A 21,668-nucleotide genomic window follows, 5' to 3' on the forward strand; every position below is an offset into this window, starting at 1 on the left:
TGAAAAATGTTCTACATCTCTAGCATTTAGAGAAATGAAAATTTAAACTATACTGGGATTTCATCTCACTCCAGTAAAAATGGCAATTATCAAGAATACAAGTAACAATAAATGTTGACAAGGATGTAGGGAAAATGGAACACTAATAAATTGTTGGGGGGGGGGACTGCAAATTGATGCAACCACTCTGGAAAGCAGTATTGAAATTCCTCAAAAAAAAATTAGGAATAGAACCACCATCTGACTCAGTTATCTCACTCCTTGGTTATATATCCAAAGGATTTAAAATCAGCATCCTCCAGTGACACAGCCACATCAATGTTAACAGCAGTTCAATTCACAATAACAAAGCTATGGAACCAACCTAGGTGCCCTTCAACAAATGAATGTATAAAGAAAATATGGTGTATATACACAATGTCTGAAAGCCATAAAGAATGACTTTATGACATTTGCTGGTAAATGGATGGATCTGAAGACTATTAGGCTAAGTGAAATTAAGCCAATAACAAAAATTCAAAGGTCCAATGTTTTCTCTGATATGTAGAAACTAATGCACAATAAGGTGGGAAGGGGGTAAAAAAAAATTTTAAAGAGTAGAAATTCAGTGGAGTAGATAAAGGGGGGGTGAACGGAAAGGAGGAGGGATGGGAATAGGAAAGACAGTGGAATGATCTGACATGACTTCCCTATGTACATATATGAATATACCACAGTAAATCTCACCATCATGTACATCCATAAGAAATCAATTTAAAAAAATAACTCTGGGTAAATGGCAGAAAGATCAGCAGAGTAGAAGGAAGGGAGCAGGGTGTGGGGGGAGGGAAACAAAAGGGGTATACTAGGGACTGAGTTAGAACAAGATATATTCCATGCTTTTATAATTATGTCAAAATGGATTTTACTCTCATGCATAACTAAAAGGAACCAATTTTTAAAAGGGTTAAAAAAATACAAACGAAAATTTTAAAAGCTCTTCTTTTTTTCTCCACACTTGAGAATTTGAGGATTGAAGACATCGGAGTTTACTTATGGCATGTGGCATATATTCAACAGATGGTGACTTTCCTTGGTATTATTACTACAGGAAGAAAGCCATACATTTTTCCTGAACTCTTAATCTGTGCCTTCAAATGTTTCTTGATACAGCCCCAGTGAGTGGTGAAGGGTTTGTGAAAGAGTCCTCAATGGAAATTGAAGCTTCAAGTAAGAGATCTGTGTGTTTATTAGTTAACTTTCAATACAGGTCTGTGTTTCTGTGTTGTTAAAGGTGCATTGTACATGCTGATATTGGATTTGGCTGAAATTTTAAAGTACATTTCCTTCTCTGAAAACACTTTATTCAAGATCTGTTATTGATGATAAGCCAAAGGAAATTGTTTAAAACTGAGGAATGAGACAAAATCAGGTAGTTTATAAAATAGGGTAGTTTATAACTATGGTGCACACACACCATTGAAGATGTTGAGCCATACCTAGGAGAGCAGTCTGGGGTCCAGCTAGATAACTGAAAATCACTTTGGAAGACCACACATACAAGTAACAGTTCCTGAATTGGTCTCACATCATCTACACATGGAGTCAGAGCCAGGCTTCTTCCTTTGACCTATAACAGTGACTACCATAGAGTGGGCATTTAACATGTTCTGTGTTGAATGAATAAATTAACAAACCAATCATGTTCATTTTTTTATGTGTTTTGGCACTCCAGTCACCTTCTACCCAAGCAAAGGCCTTCAACACTGAAGATATTTTCAGATATATATGCAAAGATCCCCAGAACCAGTGTTAAAAGAACCAACCTTTTCTTCCATAACACATTGATCCAGAAAAGTTTTAGGCATAAAGACACACTGCCAAGAACAATCCCCACCCTCTCATCAACTGAGAATAGTCAGAGTATTTCTTTGGGGAGGGCTGGTAAGCTTAAGAATGGGAGCCGTGGGGAGAAAAACGCAACATGCATTGCTCTCCCAGTGGTTTCCTCACATCTTTCAACCTGGGCCAGTCCAATAGAAGACCACAGACCATGAGCAGGAGACAAGCAGACACAATAGGGAAGTGTCTCTGTCATTCTATTCATCCAGCCTCATTCACTTTTCTGCTGTTGTAAGGCCCTGGTTCAAAAGGCAAGTCCACAGGCCAGTCTCTCCGGGTGCCAGCTGGAAGGTCTGCATTTTCTGGCCTCTTCCTTGAGGCTCTAACTTCACCCCTAGTGCCATCATGGACATGAGGAAGTTGTAGATCAATAGTGCAGAGTGTGGCCGGGCGTAGTGGTGCATGTCTGTAATTCCAACAGCTCAGGAGACTGAGGCAGGAGGATCGTGAGTTCAAAGCCAGCCTTAGCAATTTAGCGAAGACCTAAGCAACTTGGTGAGATCCTGTCTCTAAATAAAATATAAATTATAAAAATAAATAAAATAAAATATTTTAAAAAGGGCTAGGGAAAACTTGGAATAGAACCACTATTTGACCTAGTTACCCGACTCCTTGATTTATACCCAAAGGACTTAAAATCATCATACTACAGTGATGCAGCCACATAAGTGTTTATAGCAGCCCAATTCACAATTGCTAAACTATGGAACCAACCAACAGATGAATGGATAAAAAAAAATGTGGTATATATACACAATGGAATATTACTCAGCATTAAAGAAGAATGAAAGTATGGCATTTGCAGGTAAATGGATGGAGCTAGAGACTATTTAGCAAAATAAGTTTTATCCCAAAAAACCAAAGGCTGAATGTTTTCTCTGATAAGTGAATGCTAATCCATATTGTGGGGATAGGGGGGAGGTAGCTAGGGAAGAATGGAGGAACTTTGGATTGGGCAGAGGGAAGTAAGAGGCGGGGAAGGATGATGGAATGAAATGGACATTATTACCCTATATACTTGTATGATTGTATGACCGATGTGACCCTGTACCATGTACAGCCAGAGGAATGAGAAGTTGTGCTCTGTTTGTGTACAATGTGTCAAAATGCATTCTGCTGTCATGTATAACTAATTAATACAAATTTTAAAAATCTAAAAAGGGCTGAGGATGTGGTTCAGTGGTTAAACACCCTTGGGTTCCATCCCCAGTATTAAAAAAAAAAAACTAGTACAGAGTATTAACAAAATACTAAATAGGCCAGCAAAGGGAACCATTTTCGAAAGAAGTATATTTAACTAACTGTATATTTCATAATAGTTTTTCCTAAACAAGGCTCAATAGTTATAAAAGTCATCAAACTAATGTAACCAGAGGAACTTAAAAAAATTCATAAATACATGTAAACTAATTCATAGGCCCTTGAACAAACACAATGAAGAAATTAAAGGGGAAGTTAAAAAATATCTTAAAACAGGGCTGGGGCTGTAGCTCAGTGGTAGAGCGCTTGCTTCTCATATGTGAGGCACTGGATTTGATCCTTAGCACCACATACACATACATACATACATAAATAAAGATACTTTGTCCATCTACAGCTGAAAATATTTTTTTAAAAATCTTAAGAAAGAAATAGAAACACAACATACCAAAATTTATCAGATGCAAACAAAATAGTTCTAAGAGGGAAATATATAGCAAAAGAAATATGCCAACATAAAAAAAGAAGATATCAAATAAATAACATGACATTATACCTCTGGAACTGAAAAATCAAGAACAATATAATGAACAAGGTGAGTGAATCAATGATAAAAGGTCTCCAATTAGAGAAAAGCCAAGGACCTGATGGTTTCACAGCAGAATTCTTCCAAACATTTAAAGAACTAATGTCACTCTTTGACACACTCATCCAAAATGTGCAAAGGAGGGAGTACTTCCAAACTCATTTTGTGAGACCAGCATTACTCTGACACCAAAACCACACAAGGCCCCCGGAAATGGAAGGAAGGGAGGGAGGGATGGAAGAAAGAAGAAAGGAGGGAAGGAAGAAGGAGAAAAGGAGGAGAGAAAGAATGAAGGAAGAGGGAAGAAAAACCCTGCAGGCCAATATCTGATGAATATAGATGCAAATATTCTCAACAAAATACCAGCAAACCAAATTCAACAGCGTATTAGAAGGATCATTTACCAGGACCATATGGGATTCATTCCATGAATGCAATAATGGTTCAACATGCACAATGCTATAAATGTGAAACACCACACTAACAGAATGAATGACAGAAACCATGTTGTCATCTCAACACACACAGTAAAAGCATTTGACAATATTCAACATCCTTTCATGATAAAAATTCTCAGGAAGTTAGGTATAGAAGAAACGTGCCTCAATCCAATAAGGGCCATAAATGACAAACATACAGCTAACATTATATTCAGCAGGGACAGTTGAAAGCTTTTCCCTTGAAGACCTAGAAAAGAAAAGGAGGCCCAATATCACCATGTCTATTCAAAATATAGTATTGGAAGTCCTAGCCAGGGCAATTGGGCAACAAAAAGAAACAAAAGTATTCAATTTGGAAAGAAAGAAGTTAACTCATCCTTATTTGAAAATTTCATGATTTTATATATAGGAAACCCTACACTCTCTACACAAACACCCTAGCCCCTCCAAAAGTATAAGAACTAATAAATTCAGTAAAATTACAGGATATAAAATCAGCACACAAAAGTTGTGTTTCTTTATACTAACAATAAACTGTCTGAAAATAAAATAAAGAGAACAATTCCATTTACAGTAGCATAAAAACATAGTTAAGAATAAATTTATCTGGGTGCAGTGGTGCACGCCTGTAATCCCAGCAGCTTGGAGGCTGAGGCAGGAGGATTGCAAGTTGAAAGCCAGCCTCAGCAATGGCGAGGTACTAAGCAACTCATTGAGACCCAGTTGTTAAACAAAATACAAAATAGGGCTGGGGATGTGGCTCAATGGTTGAGTGCCCCTGAGTTCAATCCCCGGTACCCCCCTAAAAATAAATTTAACCAAGGAGGTAAATAATCACTACATTATAAACTATAAAACATTAGCAAAATACAAAAATGAATAGAAGGATATCTCCCCCCCATACTTTTTATTGGTGCATTATAATAATGGGATTCATTGTTGCATATTTGTACATAGACATGCTATAACAATATAATTTGGTCAACATCATTCCCCAATATACCCTCTTTCTAGAAAGATACCTTATATTTGTGGATTGGAAGAATTAATATTGTTAAAAAGTTCTTATCTACCACTTAAAGTAATCTATGGACTTAATGCAATCCCCATTAAATATCAATGACATTCTTCCAAAATAGAAAAAAAAAGGATCCTTAAATTCATATGAAACCACAGAAGACCCCAAAGAGCCAGAGAATTCTTAAGCAAAAAGAACAAAACAGGAAATAGCCCGCTGCTTGATTTGAAAAGCTAGCATAAAGCAATATGGTAGTCAACGCAGCATGCAATTCACATAAAAACAGACACATAGGCCAGTGGAACAGAATAGAGCACCCAGAAATAAACCTACACATTTACAGTCAATTGATCTTTGACAAAGAAACCAGGAACACACAATAGAAAAAAGACTGTTTCTTCCATCAGTGATGCTGGGAAAATTGGATATTGTGTCCAAGAAGGATGAAATTAGACCCTCATCTCACACAATATACAAATGTCCACTCAAAATGGATTAACATCTTACACATCAAACCTGGAACTGTAAAATTATTAGAAGAAAACATAGGGAGAAAGTTCTATGATATTAGTCCAGGAAATTCTTGGATATATTTTTGGACCCCAAAAGTATAGGCAACAAAAGAAAAAATAGGCAAAGGATTCCAAACTCAAAAGCTTCTACACAGCAAAGGAAACAATCAACATGGTGGAAAGACAGCCTACATACTGGTGAATATATTTATAAACCTCAATCTGATATGGGGTTAATATCCAAAATTTAAAAGGAGCTCAAAAAACTCATTAGCAAGAAAATAAAAGTGCAATTAAAAAGGATCTAAATAGATATTTCCCAAAAGAAGACATACAGATGGCCAATAGATATATGAAAAAAAATGCTCAACATCACTATCTATCAGGGAAATGCAAATTAAACCAGAATGAGATGATCTCTCACACCTGTTAAAATGACTTATCAAAAAGGCAAAAGATAACAAGTGTTGGCAAGGATGTGGAACAAAGGGAACACTTGCATACTGCTGGTGGGAATGTACATTAGTACTGCCATTGTGGAAAGCAGTATGGAGGTTCCTCAAAAGTTAAAACCAGAACCACCCTTTGATCTAGCAACCCCACTGCTGGGTATATATTCAAGGAAATGAAATCTGTATGTCTAAGATGTATCTACATTCCCATGTTTATTGCCATAGACAATCCACAATAGCCAAGATATGGAATCAACATAAAGAAAGGAAGAAAATGTGATAGAGACACAATAGAATACCATTCCATTATAAAAAAGAAGGGAATCCTGCCATCTGTGACTCCATGGATAAATCTGGAGGATATTATATTAAGTAAAATAAGCCAGGCACAGAAAGACAATACCACATTATTCCACTCATCCGTGGAATGCAAAAGAGTTGCTCTTATAGAGGTAAAGAGTAGAATGGCGATTTTCAGAGGCTGGGGAAAGGAGATTTGTCTGGCGATATGAAGGACAGTATTCAAGAGATCTGTTGGGCAGCATGATGACTACAGTTAGTAACAATGTACTGTATTCTTGAAAAATCATGAGAGTAGATTTTAAGCATTTCTACCCCAAGAATGATAACTTTCTGAGGTGACACATATGGCAATTATTTCCACTTAGCCATTTCACAACATACATTTCAAAATATCATAATATAAATGATAAAAAACATTACAATTTGATCCATCAATTTTCCAAAAAAGAAAAATTGAAAAACAATAAAAAAAAATTAATTGAAATTAAAAGAATTCAGAAAAAGAGGGGAGAAAGGAAGGAGGGAGAAAAGGAAGAATTCAATGTTCATATTCTTCTCTATTTAGAAAACAACATAGATGATAATGTTTACCACTGTCTAAAAGGCTGAGTAATGTAACCAACCTTTGATTTGATTTCTGCAATGATAATTTGGAAATGAAGAAGCCTGCATTTCCTAAAAACTAAGTAAATAGATTTCACAGTAAATAAAATTAATTCAATGAGCTGAAGTATTTACAAAATTCAAATTGTTTGTGTTTTTTAAGTGTAATTTCATTTTCTTTTTTTTTTATTGGTTGTTCAAAACATTACAAAGCTCATGACATATCATCTTTCATACATTTGATTCAAGTGGGTTATGAACTCCCATTTTTGCCCCAAATACAAGTTGAAGAATCACATTGGTTACAATTTCCATTCTTTGTGTTTCCCACAGTCTCTCTTCCTTGATAAACAATCATTACCTGGTTGGCTATAGCCTCGTGAAAATATCATCAGCCAATTTAGCTGCTGGTGGGAAATCCAGGGCAAAATTGCCCTAAGAAATGGTTAAGAAAGTAGATAGACTAATTTACAAAAGACTTTCTTATGTTTCCTTACACAGCAGTAGTAACTATAGAATAAATGTATTTGCATTTTTAAAGGAAAATATATTTTTCCATCTTTTCTTTACTTATACACATTTTGATTGGATTTAAAAGCATTCACTTGAAAAATAAAAAACTTCCTGGGCTTAAGGGATTATTGTGGGATTTTTAAATTACCTTTCAAAGGCAAAATAGTTGGATTCAAGATTTAACCAATACAAGGGCAATCGAAGTGATTTTTAATTGCAGGGATTTTTGTTAAAACCTATAGTTCCCATATAATTAATAGCTATTAAATTTTGGCTCAAAGGACCCTTTTTAACCCCATATACAAAGTGAGCTACATGACTTTTCTATATTTTAGAGTAAATATGTCTATTAAATGACAACTCAGGTTTTGGTTATTGGCAGCTATGAATGGTATTCTTTAAACTTCTGAACTTTCTAGCCAAATGTTGCATCCACACAACCTGCTCATTCCAAACACCCTTTGACACTTGTCAAATAAATTTCCCTATGTGGGACTGCACATATGGAGACTACAGGGACAAGTAGATCCACTTCATGAAAGCACACTGTTGTCTTTCCAAGTATACCTGTATTTATCCTGATCTTGCCTACCTATGTTCTTTATTATTTATTTACATTCTTGTTTCAAGCCTCTTTAGTTTAATAAGCACACATGCAACACACCAACCCATAAGATATTTGTTTCTCATAGCCCAAAAGACATGTTTAAAGACTAGTATTTTGAAGATATAACCCCTCTCAGCTATTTAGGAGTTAAATATGAGCTAAAGAACTAAAGAGATCATTTGCTCTCTTTGAGGGATAAAGTTGAGGATGCAGGTGGGTGTGGCAATTACATGTAATTAAGTACCACTGTTGAAGACTATGCGACCCCTGGTATGGTTTTCAGAGCCCTCCCTCTGCCCGTTGAACACCTCTCTGCCCCCATTCTATTTACCCACAGAGGCATTATTAGAGGCTATTGTTTGGAATGACTGTGTTTCTTTCCCAGCCTTGCTCTTGAGTTGGCCTCATTTGAATTTCTACAGGAAAGACGGTTTATCCTCTGTTGTGATCTATTCTGCACACATGACTGGCACACTTGTGGTTCATCCCTGCAGTCCTCATAGGTATTCACAGGAATTTAGTTTTAGCCCCATGGTTAGGTTGATGCAATGACTCAAAAACATTCAAGGAGGCATCTCAGAGTTCATCTAGGCTTCCTAGCTACATAGAAGATAAGAATGACCCTTACTTGACAGATTTGAATTTGATGCCACATCTACCATCCTCTCAGAGGCCATTCATTAATTTGCAATCATTTTCAAATTCTTTGGTCTTCTACACATTGCTGACAAGGGTATTACTCATGTGGTACAATTAACCAGCAGCTTTCAGCTGTCTCAACCCATCTACAAAGGTCAGGTACTGTGTAGTCTCTGGGTGTTTGTCTACCCAGTTTATTTGTTTATAATGTCATACCAATTCTCTGAAATTTAGAACTTGGTGTTTATATCAGCAATACTGTCATGGGACACATTAATAATAATTAATAGAACATTGTTGAGTTTATTTGATTAAATAACATTATTTTATTGATAATTCTTTCTGAACTTAACGATCAGTTGTTTGAGACTAAAAGAGCTCTTGGAAGGTTAAAATCAAACTTGAAATTGAAATCAAACTTCCATCCCCTAAGACAAACCCAAAAGAATATACATTTACAAATGCTTATTTAAATCAGTCCACAAAATGCAAGATAAGGAACAAATATTTACCACTGGACGGAGGTGAAATTCTAAGTGTGGTGTAGAAAAGATGAAAATTCTCCTGATTAATTACTGCAAGCTTGTCACCATTGTTGCATTTATCAATCAAAATCAGTAGTTTCTAGAAGCTCAGGGATGCTTGCTTGTTCAGGCTGGAGTCATCATGTGAAAACCACACCACACTGAACACTCAGTGAGAGTTTATACAGATAAAGAACATAGGAAATTGCAACTTGAAGTGACTTCATGCTGGGCAAGCAAAGCAGGCTGGTAAAACAGCTAAGAATGTGGATCAAGGACCCAGACTGACTGGGTCACCTTCGACCCTGTCAATTCATAACTGTGTGATCAGTCATTCTGCCCAAGTATCCTCATGTGTAAAGTGAGAATGATAATAACAATAGTATTGAGATAGATATAAATAGATAGATAGATAGATAGATAGATAGATAGATAGATAGATACTTTATAGAATTGTGAAAATTTGAAAATATATAAATGAAATATAATATTTATAAATAAAAATAACAACAATTATGGTTTATGCTTACTCTCTTAAGAGTACCTAGATATATTGCCTGAAAGGTATTACATATAAGGCACAAGTTGTTATTTGTTATTTTGATGGCTATCTGAAGTGGTCAGTGTTTCTGGGGTGATCAGTGAATACTGAGGGGCTGGTCAGTATGTGTAAAACCCTCATAATGCCATAGGTCCTGAGAGTCTGTCAGGGAACCAGGAACGGACAGTGGATCTACAGTAGTGAGGCAGTATTCTGAAGGCATAACCCCTATCATCCTGTTTAGGAGTTAAACATGAGCTAAAGAGCTAGGACAGATCATTTCCCCATCCAGCAGGCTCAGGGTAGGAGTCAGCTGTGGTGTGTTGGTGGTGAGCTTACTGACCTCTCCATGGCCCTGTCCCAGACCTGAGAGAAACCTGCTTCTCCAGGGACAGTGGAGTCATCCACTCCACAGTGGCAAGATGATTGTTGACTACACACTTCCTCTCTTCTCTCTCCAGCCCAGACACTTGACCTTGAAAGTAGTGGCCCCAAACTCCCTGGCTCCATTGCAGCTGTCTCATAGGATAATCCAGGGAGAATTAGTCCTTCCTGAAACTCCCAACCTAGGTCCCAGGTAGCCTAGGATGCAGAGTTCATCCTTCTTCATCTACTTGCTTTTCAGTCCCTCATTCCCTCCCACATCTGCCTGCTCCAAAGTTTCCCTTCTCCAACTCCTAGGCCTTTTCATAGTGAGACTCTCAAAAAGGCAGCACAGCCAACAGGTCACCAGCAGGTGTGGACATAGAGCAAGACTGCTCAGCAGAACTTTGTGATATGGAAATGTTCTATATCTGCACTATCCACTTCTGTAGCCATCAGCCACATGTGGCTATCAAGCATTTGAAATATGATTGATGTTACTGAGGAACCAAAGTTTTAATTTCATTTTGTTCAGTTTAGTCACAAATGTCTAGTGGCTATTACAGTGGCACAGCTTTAGAGACAAACTGAGTCCAAGTCAACACTCTACCTTTACCTAGTCCCATGACATTGAAAATGACTTTAATTTTCTCAGTCTCTCATTTATATATGGGGGTTATACTATTACCTACCTCATAGTGCTATTACTTTTGAATTGAAGCACTTAAATAGGACCTATTCCAGATTAAGTTTTCAATAATGGTAGCTATAATGTGATCCAACATGCATTCAAAATACTTTGTTGTATTTCTCTATGATTCAGCAGGGCTTGCTCTTCTCAGTATATTGATTGATTGAAATAATCACATCAAAATCATGCTCAGTTGATCCTTTGGAAAACAAAGAAAACATTCACCAGAAATCCTGATAGAAAAAATAATAAAAACCAATCACATCTGTACTTTGGGGAAATGATCCAATAACTATACCTAGCTGAGCCTTGGAGAAACATTTCAGCCTTTTTTTTTTATCATGAAATACCTTATTTTATGGGTGTTTCAAAGGATAAATCACAACAAAATTACTTAAGCAATGATGTATTTGGTTTGGGTGAGTCTGGAAAGGTTGGGCCTTGTCTGAAATATCTAGCATAGATATTTAATAAATAAAAGATGATCAGCAATCACTTATCTGCAGGTGACAGATAGCACATGAAAAGTTGAGATGCACTTCTCTAAGGAACATTAAAATATTACTTAAAATAAATTAATGATTTCCAGTCGAATCTCTGCTCAGTGTCTTGGCTCTATGCTAAGTACAAAGGGATCCAGAAAAATAATGTGACACTGTCTCTTTTTTTTAATGATTTCAGAGTGTTTTTTTAGAGATGCAATCTTTTCTGAGTACACATGGCAGAAATATAAAGTAGGATAAGTGCTGTGGTGTTTGGAAAGGGAAGATCTCAAAAGACTGGCTGAAAGAGTTGAAGGGAGCTTGATGCATAAAGACAGACACTGGGTCATAAGGTTTAAAACAGGGATTGCTCATTTCCAGGTCTGAAGAGGTCAGTATGGGAGTAACCATTAAGGAAAGCATGCTCTTGGGGCAGACCCTGTTTAAATCACACAAGTACATGAGCCAAGTATATCAGTTTCCTTTGGATTCAATTCATTCAACAAATATTGAGGCCACTACTTACAAGGCCAAGTAGCTGGGCTGGAGAGAGAAGAGAGGAAGCATGTAGCCAACGTGTGTGGCAAGGACACATCACAGGCAGCTTGAGGTTTACTCAGAATTGTACAGTTGGAGATTTCATGAGGGGTGGGGAAATCTGCTTTATTTATGACAACTTTGTATTCCCACATTCATAAATCTGAATGTCCCAGTAAATGAAGAAATAAATTCGTATGATTAATATGGCAGTTCACAGGAAACATCGCGGTCTACATATCTAGTGGTACTCATGTTAAATCATTACTCTGTTACTAGCAGACTTTGTTTCCAGTGTCACCCTTTATTATCCCTTTTAAAATATTTTTTTTTCATAAAGATTCTTACTGAATAGATCAAAATCTTACTTCTAAAACAATTATAAGTATAGGCCTCTCGGGGCTTCCAGAGAGCATATTCTAAGCAATAACTTTGGAATCCAGATTCTAAAATCACAGAATCATATCATTCTCTCCTGATAGTTAAGGATTCCTTTTTGCAAGATATATTTTAAAAAGCAGGAAATTTCTTTAATGCTGGAGGCCAATGACTTACTCCTCCCTACCTCAAGGAAAAAATAATTTTCAGGATTCATAAGTTTAAAAAAGAAAACTAACTTATTGCCCCCTTTTCATACAGAAATATGCACCTTTCCATTCACAGTCAGATTAAAGGAAGTGTGACACCCCTGCCACCCTCCTGCCACCCAAAGCCTTGCTACTCAAGTGTAGTCCCTGGATCACTAGTATCAACACCATGTGGAACCTTGTGAGAAATATGGACTCTGGCCCTGCCCCAAATCCACTGAATGGGAACTGCAGGTGACAGATAAGCACATGAAAAGTTGAGAAGCACTTCTCTAAGGAACATTAAAATATTACTAAATTAATTTCATTCATCCCCGCATAACCAGTTCCTTTCAAAGCCAGCAACATGTAAATTTGTCCTGCAGAATAGACAGGAATAGTGCTTTCAAGTTGAAACCACAAAGGATTCCTCACAGGTACTGACATTCCCTCTTCCTCAAATAAAAATTGAACATGCATTTTTAAAGTACTAGTTTTAAAAGATGACAAATTGCTTTCTTACCCAGGTCACCTGCATGATTCTGTAGGGTCGTCTTTCCTCTCAGCTCTTTCTTTCAAAAATTAAAGTCTGAGATAAAAAAATGTAACCAAAGTGCTATAAACAATGCACTAGATCATGATGAAAGGAGAATTGGAAAGACTGAAGAAGAAGGAAACATCTGGAGGCGAAGAGAAATAGAGGAAGCCAACAGGGTCAAGGCTGCAGTTTCCTGGGATCCAGTGTCCCCTTAGTTCCCAGGGAATCCTCTTAGACAATCTGTCCCCACACATATCCCAGCAAGGCCTCATGCTTCAGGGTGATGGAGCAGACCTGGAAACAGGACCCATGCCAGGAATACCTTCATAAAACATTTTCTATAGCAACTGAAATAAAGACCAGTGTTAATATAACTAGAGGTATTCATCCTCTAGCCGATATTAAAGTTTAAAAAATAATTGGAATAGAAGTGAATCTTTTAGGTTAGAATGATTAAGCTAAAAAAATAACAAAGAGGACCTTTGATTTTTTGTTTACAATTGTTGCCTTTTTGTTTTGTATTTATTAGCCACAAACTGTCAATTCCTTAAGAAAAACAAGGGTTAAAGCCATTGCTTAAACATGGGTTCCTGCTCTTCTATAAAAACAAATGCATGTATGTATGTATAATATATCAAAGTGTATAAATGCATTCTACAGTCATGTATAACAAATTAAAACAAATTTAAAAATTTTAAAAAATGCATGGAAATTCAAATTCAGTATCATGCGCTGACTTGATCAACTGCTATGATGAAGGCCAGGGTGTTTGATATATAAATAAATTAAATATAATCATGTAATCATCAGGAAAGAAAGTATAAAAGGGGCCCTAATAATAATGTGTTGATAAATGTTTTCACAACTGGATCTTTGAGAGAAAGAAATGCCCTAATTGTAGCATTTTCCAGTTTCCATGACATAAATACTTCAAATATGGTGGGTCTCAAGCTACCACTGTGATGTCATTGAAGAGAGTTTGGAAGAATGCACACAGTTGGTTCTCAGGAACCCATGAGAACCATCCCAGCAAATAACTAATATACATACTTCTCTACTCATTGGTAGACTCAGCAATATTGGATCTTTGGTCCAAATATGCATTTGTTTATACCATGAAGAGGTATAAACAATATACTGTTAATCTTCATCAAAGGTGGTTAGAGCTGAAATGTAAACTTTAGAACAAGTACATGAATGTTAAAGTCCGGTTTCCATTTTTTTTTTCATTTTCAGCATATTGGAAAAGCTCTCCAAGCCTTACACTTTTATGACATCCTCCTACCCACCAATCACTCTCAAGCTGATGTTTTTAATGCCTGTTAAAGATGGGGAACAACCCTGTGTGGCTTATGTTTTGCTTTCTTGGATATCTTCCAGAGTATCTGTCACTCCATTGGATATAATCATGAATTGTGAAGAGAGACACGAAGCGACAATCATGAATATGTACATATTTAGGGTACTTCATCAATTTTTGGCAGCAATATTCCTCAAGATTGGCATATAGATTAAAGTTGAGGTGGTTGCCTCAAAAATAATTTTAAACTAGACATTTATAGCATACACAAAGCAAGCTTATATAGTTGTCATAGATGATATTTTACTCATGTCAAAGAAACTACTGTTACTCATGTGTAAGGTTTAAAACACAAGAAATCAGAAAGCACTATTGCTACACAAAGTGTTTAACTATTAAGACTAAATCTATTATGCACCTATTACAATATACATGAAGATAAGAGTTTTCACTCAAAACAGTCTCATTAGCATTTACTTATGCAGTCTCTCTCAATCTTTCACAGAAACAGTAATGATAGCACATTAAAACAGACAGTCCATAAGGCCACTAGAAATTAGGGCTGTCACACAATCTAAGAACAAAATCTGGGAGAAACTAATAAGAAAGATTGACATTAATTTAGAAAATTGATCAAAGCACAGCTTATAGCATTAACTAGCTTTGCTTTCTGATATAAAGGAGCATGGGGGCGGGGCGGGTAAGAAAAATCTATTACAGTCTTTGTATCATAAAGTGTTTCTTAAACTGATATGCATGTCATACTCTGAGATACCATCCTCTATAAGGTTTGAAACCATTGTGGAGTGCGGAGACCTCTGAACTCCTAAAGCACTCCTTCCCACCTCCACTGGCTTTCTTCTACATCCTTTCATAATGTGTAAAACCTAAAAATATCTGGGCAGAAAATAGGGGGATGAATTAAGATTGGACACAATCAGAAATGATACAGAATATCCTAGAAAATTTAATTATAGTTTCAGTGTCCTAGAAAAGTAGGCAATAAGGAAAGGCCCTCACTGAGTTCATATCTATCTTTATTGGTTGTTTCTCTAGAGAAACTTGACTAAGTCAGTCTAGACACAGTGTTACTTTTACCAAGGATGAGTAAAGAGGAAATGTAAACGTGGAGCAAAACAAAATGTAAAACTCTAGAACAAGAAAGAAAAGCAACATCCAAAAGACACAGAGAGGAACACATTTCTTTAGCATTATTAATTCCAAGGTCTAAAAGAAAAATATTGGAAAACCATCAAAGAGAAAAGAAACAAGAAGTCATTTTTAAAGCGGAGATATGATGAAAGAGGCAAATGGATGTCATAATGAAGATTTGAAAAAACACAACAGCAGAATTTAAGCTCATGTTAAACTGATGCTGCAAAATACTAGAGGATTAGTGTTGGTACAAACTTGAAAAACCAAAAAGCCTTCTTAATATGCAGGAAATAAGATCATGTATAGGTAAGTAAATGAAAGAGATTATTATAGATAGGGAAGAGAGGGAATGGAGAAAGTATATTCAGGTATTTTGTTTAGTGATATTAAGAGAAACAAAAATAACTCAAACTTCATGAAGAATAAGTTGAAAACAAAGAAATAATCAAAGCTTCAGTTGAATAAAGTACTTGAGCTAAGAAAAGACAAATACATATATTTTTAAAAAGATCCCCCAAATCCAATTAAAAAAAATCAATTAGAAAAATGCAATCTCCAGGCAAACATGATAAATTTTTGAGTAACCAAAATAAATATATATACTTTTAAAATCTTACAAACATCTGAATAAGCTCACCTATACTTGAACAAACTTATCTATAAAGAACTATCTTCCAGTGTGTTTCCCCCAAAGATTCTGAGACTAGAGGCTGCTGGTCCCCAGAAGCACCTGCTAAGGAGTGGGAACGTGTAAGAAGGAATAGTAAGCAATCATTACTTTAGCATTGTTAGTTACAGGTCTGAGCTGGTTAACACTGTGGAAACAGACTCAATCCCAGTGGAGAAATCCAGGAACATTAAGTACATTTCAGCAGTATCCAACCCAAGAGGTGAGGAAGCTGAGAAATTCATCTTCAACTGCTGTCCATCTCTGCTGAAAGGTGATAATAGCATATTAACTGCCCAGCTCTTCCAGGTGCTGAGAGAAGCCCTCAGGCAGAAAGTTGCAGATGCTTGTAGGAGGACCCGGGCCAAATACTAAAATGGTGAATAATTAGGGCATGTGGGAGGGAACTGAAAGCATCTACTAACAGTAATAAAAACCTAGTTAACCTAAGACTTCCTTCTACCACAACAAAAATGCCAAAAGACAGTGAGTGAATTCATGTTAGTAAAGTTTCCAGGGGAAAATAAGGTGCACCAATCGTTTAGTGTCACTAAACTCTTCACAAGTAAAGGCCACAGCAAGATATCTTCATATGCAAGACCTCAAAAACTGTGTGGCTTGTGTACTTATCTTTTAAAAAATATTAGGTAAAAGTTTCCCTAGAAAAGTAACATTTGAACATTCGATCATACATATTTAACTCTCTTCCCCCGCCTCTCCAAATTCCCTTTGAAATTTCAAAGCAGAAAGAAATGTTCAGCATTAGCATAACCCCAGAAAATAAATCCATTCATGAGCCAGAAGCTTCAAGGTATAGCAAAAAAAAAAAAAAAAAAGTTGGGGGTGGTGTCTGGCTACACAAATTACTATGTGGGTACCCCAAGGCTCAATTTGCTTACTTAAAATAGGTGGAACAATTACTCCATAAGAGACCCAATGTGGGGCAGTTTCTGAAGTGACTCCCAATGATCTCTGCCTTTGGTACTCATGCCCTGTGTAACTCATCCCCATGTCCACGTGTGTGTTGAACCTGGGGACTTGCTTCTAACTAATAGGATATGAAAAGAATAATAGATTAGATTAAAAGACTGTGGCTTCTCTTTTCTAGTTCTCTCTCCTGCTGGTGTTCTCTCTTGCCCTCTAACTTGCTCCTTCTGCCATATTGTGAGATGCTGCAAGGAAAGACCAGGAGTAAAGGAACTAAGGGTGGGCTCTGGCCAACAGTCACTGAGAAACTGAGACCCTCATACCACCAACCCGACAGGAATTGAGGCTTGCCCACAACCATGTGAGCAAGCTTGGAAGTGAATGCTTCCTCCAGTGGAATCTTGAGATTCGACTGAAAGCCAGTCTATAACTTGATTGCAGCCAATGAAAGACTCTAAAACAAAGGACTCAATTAAAGTGGCCAGATTCCTAGCACTCAGAAACTCTGAGATAATAAATGTTATTTTAAGCCATTATGTTCTAGAATAAATTCTTACAAAGCAATAGATAGTACCCAGAAACCCCTCCTAACACGGAAATTCAGAACTTGCTAATAAGGCTGAATCATCAGAAAACCAAACCAATTGAAGAAATTCAAGTTCTGTATCAAATGCCCAAATGATCCTTCCTCAAGAATGAGCAGTGTTCTCAGACATGGAAGTGTTACCACAGTGGTCATGCCAAGTAGAGGTCAGCTTAGGCCTGTAGTATAGAAAGGGCAGGGCATGGGAGTAGTCACTCTTCACGTGAAAGCAATAAGGGGGTGCATTTTCTGGATGTGATTTAAAGACTAAATAAAGCTAACTAGAGTCTGCTTTCTATTACCACCATGTACTGGCAATTCTAAACAATGTCAGGGCAAAAACCCCCCACCCTACTGACTTGCCTTTGGGATATCACCAACTGCTATGACAAAAGTTTTACAAATGATTGGCAGAGTGAAGCTCCCTGCTGTGTGGAGATAACTCCATCTGCACTTTCTTCGGAAAATTGGATCTCTTACCCCACACAAATGCCCCCACAGAGCAGAATGGCAAGAAAGAGTAGGAGCAAAATCAAAGGTAATGGCAGGCTCTGGATTAAAACAAATATGATTCCATGATTACTTGCAGGAGTGCACCAAGGGTCCCATCCACAGAAGGACAACCTCAGTCATGGTCAGGGGCAGTATTTATTCAGCAATTACTTATTGAGGGCTCAATTTAAGCCAATACTATTCTTAAACCAGAGAATCAGTAAAAAAAAAAAAAAAAAAAAAGATGCAAATAAATGTCTCTGTGGAGTTCATATTCTAGTGGAGCTTGGTATAAATAAATCGACAAGTAAAATAGCTTTCAGAGGATGGCAAATACCATGAGAAAAAAATGAAGCAGGGAATAGGGCTTAAATATGTGCCAGGATGGGTTTTGCAATTTTGAAAAAGATGCTCAGGGAAGACCTCAGAAATCAGGCCACATTGAAACAAAGACCTGAAAGAGGTGGACAAGAGAGACATGTGGATCTCTGGAGAGTGAAAAATCCAGTTGGAAGAATAACCAAGTGTAAAATCCCTGACAGGGTAATATCTTTGGCATATCTAAGAAGCAGCAAAGAGTTTGGGAGGTCAGAAGGAAGGCTGGTGTGGAGTAAACAAGGGGGAATAATGGATAAAGACTTCTATTTCTCTTCCTCTCCCAAATCTTCTTTGAATTCCTCCCATCTGCGGATAGAAACCTTACTAGCAAAGGATTCTGGGAAATGAAACATGGATGAACAGGAAGAGTGCTAAATAACAATGAGCCATCTGGCACATTGACTTTCCCCCCACCATCCTTTCTAGGGCCTAAAAATCTAAACTTAAACCCTTGACATAACCCGAAAGGAACAACTTACCAGAAAGAAGACCTCAACCTCTCTGAAGCTCGGTTTCATAACCTGTGAAATGGAAGTAGCAATATCTAGATCTCAGTAAAGCAAAGTTAGTGACGATTCAGCACATGCAAAGAGCTTGCCCCCGTGTCTGGTCCACTCTAAACAAAGTGACGCTTGGTTATTATAGACATAAAATAAAGGAAACTAACTCACTCTCCACTCACTAGTAAAATAATCTCAAGTAATTTATCTCATTTTTATGACCATTGATTACCTTATCTCTAAAATGAGAATAACAAGATACAGTTACTTCAAGGATTAAAGGAGACTATATAGAGATCATGCTTTAGCTGACACATAGTTAAGTTTTCAATGAATGATAACCATTAGCTATCTAAGAAATCAGAGGGTTGGGTTTTCTTCAAATGTCCCTCCTATCCTAATAATCTTTGGTACTGTCAGTAGTTCTACAATGAAGGATTTTCATAGTCTACCTCTGAACATATGGGACTTACAAGTCTTATTTCTTCTTAAGTAAATTTCGATCTGACACACTGTGGCCAGAATGCAGGAAAATTAGAAATGCTTGGCTATCCATCATGTATGCCCACTGGGAGCTGAAATCAAGAGACAGGAGTTATAGCAGGAGTTGACCCAGGCCCTGTGAACTTCATGGGTAAGGCAGATAAACTCACCCCATCACTTTCTCATTTATCTACTGTGTGGTCTGAAAAGCAGCTGCAGGTGGGGGGAGGGGCATTATCTGAGACTAGTTCAGCAGAGTAAACCTAGCACCTAGGATGTGGCTGTCACAGAGCAACTTGAAGCCCAATTTCATGACAATCCAGGAAAGAGACAAGAGAGTATGCAGCAACAAGTCGCCAACCACACTGCTCGTGGGACCCCAGCCATGACCCTGGGAAAGGTAAGAATACACTCAGCAGAAGCCCATTCTATCCTCTTCACAGTCATAGCAATTTCCCAAAGGAAGCTAAAAATGGCTCCTGTAGGGGAGAAAAACCACGGAAGGAGTAAGAGAGTAAATTAATAGAAGGCCCAGATATGAGTACCTGAACTCAGCCAGAAGAGAGATCACTGACTAAAGGCCATGTTGACATACAAGTGACAAAGGAATGTAAAACAATTCTCTCCAACACCATGCACAGTGACAGTGAGGAAACAAGCTCTGGGCTTACTCCATCTGATATGTTCTCAGTAGCAACCAGTGAGTTAAGCCACATATAAGTGATGCTCACTCTTCCTATCCTTCTGATCACTGCAAACATTTTTTGTTAGAGTGAGAACCAGGGTCATGGACCACCACCTCCCCATTTGCCAGGGTGGGCTCACAGCAGGCTGTGGTGGCTACTGACCCTGAAGCCCACTCCAGGCAGGAAGGTGAGGAAGAACCCAACATCCAGGGATCCTCAGCTGTGCCAGGAGAGCAGGGGCTGCACACGTCCCCTCAGGGGGTCCTCAGATGACCAGAGCAATAGCAGCTGTATGTCCCCTTGTTAGACATGAGTCCACTGAGACTCGCAGAGGTCAAATAACTCAGGAGACACGTCTTCATGACCCCTAACACAGGGCCAACTCCTCCAGCTGCTCTGATAAAGCAGAGAACCAGGGGACCAAGCCCCCTCTCCTGGGGACATCAGCTGCCACAGAGGAGGTGGGCGATGTACATGGAGAAGAAGAAAAGAACCAGAGGGTCAGAATTTTTAGAATTTTCAGCACACATTTATTTATTTATCCATCCCACATGTAATTTATTGCCCAGAGGCTATGCCTTAGTTAGGACCTAAGAAGAATAAGAACATAACCAATTCAGGCCTGCTTCTCGGGGAACTCTAGTTTTGGGGAGAGGAAACAAATAATCTATAATTATCATATACTATGACAAGTACTGCGAGAAAGAAGTGTCAAAGGACACTCAAGGAAAGGCCTAAAAATCAGACAGAAGAGAGAGGAAGGCTTCTAGGAAGAACTCCATTGGAACTGAGCCTAGAAGAGGTTGATTGTGGTTAGCATCAGGGATGGAATTCTAGCTAGAGGAACACCGAGGGGAAGGACACAGTGTGTCCTAAGTCACTCAGTGTGATCAGGAGTGTGTGGGAGATGAAGTCTGAGTCTGCAACTCTGAAGACAGACACAAGCTACAGCCTTGCAAGTCCTCAGCCTCAAGGACCTTGCTGAAGCCACAGGAGGGAGTGAGCCCAGCTGTGATGTGTAGTGTGAGAAATCATCCAGGGATGGAGACCCACCATGGACCTTGTTCTTAACACCCTACTCAACTCTAGACAACAAACTTCCCCACATTAGCACTCCTTCCCCCTCCACCCTCCCCCCTCCCTGAGGTCCAGACTCTTCCTCTCCCAGCCACCATCTCCTGTTGCTACATGTTCTAGCACTATCCTCAACTGTCATTCAAATGGGCATAGGAGGATAGGAACTCTCAATTCTCTGTGGTTTTTAAGTGCCAGAAAGCTGTTGACACAACACTGTTCTGGAGGATATTTTACAATGGGACCAATTATCCCCAATAGTTCTATATAGTGCATTGGTCATAGAAGGATGCTGATATATATGTAATACACACACACACACACATACACACACATATACACTATATATGGTATATATACACTATATTATATATATATATATATATATATATATATATATATATATATATATATAGTATCAGCATCC

Source organism: Marmota marmota, unplaced genomic scaffold, assembly GCF_001458135.2.
Source record: "Marmota marmota marmota unplaced genomic scaffold, marMar, whole genome shotgun sequence".
Lineage (NCBI taxonomy): Eukaryota > Metazoa > Chordata > Mammalia > Rodentia > Sciuridae > Marmota > Marmota marmota.